Source organism: Triticum dicoccoides, chromosome 4B (genome assembly GCF_002162155.2).
Source record: "Triticum dicoccoides isolate Atlit2015 ecotype Zavitan chromosome 4B, WEW_v2.0, whole genome shotgun sequence".
Taxonomy (NCBI): Eukaryota; Viridiplantae; Streptophyta; class Magnoliopsida; order Poales; family Poaceae; genus Triticum; species Triticum dicoccoides.
This window is the reverse complement of record NC_041387.1, coordinates 360641513-360643347: the sequence shown is the minus strand read 5'-3', so window position 1 is coordinate 360643347 and position 1835 is coordinate 360641513. Positions and strand designations below refer to the sequence as shown.

The window sequence follows — 1835 nt, the reverse complement described above, 5'->3', positions numbered from 1 at the left end:
CCCCCCTTCACCGGTATCACCTACTACCGCGTTAGGGCACACCGAACACCGCGTATTGCCTTGTTATATTTTGTGATGCTTTGTTTGCTCTGTATTCATTATTTCTTCCCCCTCTTCTCTCCGGTAGACTACGAGACCGACGCTGCTGCTGACCAGTTCGACTACGGAGTTGACGACCCCTCTCTCTTGCCAGAGCAACCAGGCAAGCCCCCCCTTTGATCACCAGATATCGCCTATTCTCCTCTATACTGCTTGCATTAGAGTAGTGTAGCATGTTACTGCTTTCGTTAATCCTATTCTGATGCATAGCCTGACATTGTCGCTACATCTGTTGATACCTTACCCGCAATCCTAATTGCTTAGTATAGGATGCTAGTTTATCATCATTGGCCCTACATTCTTGTCAGTCTGCCTTGCTATACTATCGGGCCGTGATCACTTGGGAGGTGATCACGGGTATATACTATACATACATACATACTATACAGATGGTGACTAAAGTCGGGTCAGCTCATTGAGTACCCGCAAGTGATTCTGACGAGGGGGCTGAAAGGACAGGTGGCTCCATCCCGGTAGAGGTGGGCCTGGGTTCCCGACGGCCCTCGACTGTTACTTTGTGGCGGAGCGACAGGGCAGGTTGAGACCACCTAGGAGACAGGTGGGCCTGGCCCTGTTCGGCGTTCGCGGACACTTAACACGCTTAACGAGATCTTGGTATTTGATCTGAGTCTGGCTACGAGCCTATACGCACTAACCATCTACGTGGGAGTAGTTATGGGTATCCCGACGTCGTGGTATCAGCCGAAGCACTTCAGACGTCAGCGACGGAGCGGCGCGCGCCGAATTGGACTGGAACGCCACTAGGCTAGGTCTGTTTTCGGCCGCCCTCGCAATGTGCAGGTGTGCTATGGGCGATGGGCCCAGACCCCTGTGCGCTTAGGTTTAGACCGGCGTGCTGGCCTCTCTGTTTTGCCTAGGTGGGGCTGCGACGTGTTGATCTTCCGAGGCCGGGCATGACCCAGGAAAGTGTGTCCGGCCAAATGGGATCGAGCGTGTTGGGGAATGTGGTGCACCCCTGCAGGGAAGTTAATCTATTCGAATAGCCGTGATCTTCGGTAACATGACGACTTGGAGTTGTACCTTGACCTTATGACAACTAGAACCGGATACTTAATAAAACACACCCTTCCAAGTGCCAGATACAACCGGTGGTCGCTCTACCTCAGGGATATGAGGGGGGGATCGCCGGGTAGGATTATGCTATGAGATGTTCTTGGAGATGCTATTTGGAGGACTTCGACCTACCCTATTCTGCCTGTCGCAAGACGAAGGTGACCAGAAGCGTAGTCTTCGATAAGACTAGCTATCCCCCTCTTATTCTGGCATTCTGCAGTTCAGTCCACTGATATGGCCCTTTACACATATACCCATGCATATGTAGTGTAGTTCCTTGCTTGCGAGTACTTTGGATGAGTACTCACGGTTGCTTTCTCCCCTCTTTTCCCCCCCTTTCCCTTCTTTCTGGTTGTCGCAACCAGAAGCTGGAGTCCAGGAGCCAGACGCCACCGTCGACGACGACCCCTACTACACCGGAGGTGCCAACTACTACGTGCTGCCCGCTGACGACGACCTGGAGTAGTTAGGAGGATCCCAGGCAGGAGGCCTGCGCCTCTTTCGATCTGTATCCCAGTTTGTGCAAGCCTTCTTAAGGCAACTTGTTTAACTTATGTCTATACTCAGATATTGTTGCTTCCGCTGACTCGTCTATGATCGAGCACTTGTATTCGAGCCCTCGAGGCCCCTGGCTTGTATTATGATGCTTGTATGACTTATTT

General features: G+C 52.0%; 1 long non-coding RNA gene across 2 annotated transcripts in view; it reads left to right on the top strand.

Annotated features, from left to right (window-relative positions):
* Nucleotides 1-1596, top strand: part of LOC119293628 — a 14924-nt gene extending 13328 nt beyond the window's left edge. Inside the window, exon 3 of one of the 2 annotated variants that reach the window (XR_005143157.1) lies at nt 1539-1596. This is a non-coding gene — a long non-coding RNA (uncharacterized LOC119293628). Of the gene's footprint in view, nt 1-127; nt 175-1538 lie in introns of those variants that run through there. The other variant, XR_005143159.1, reaches the window with a different exon arrangement.
* The last annotated feature ends 239 nt before the right edge of the window (nt 1597-1835 follow it).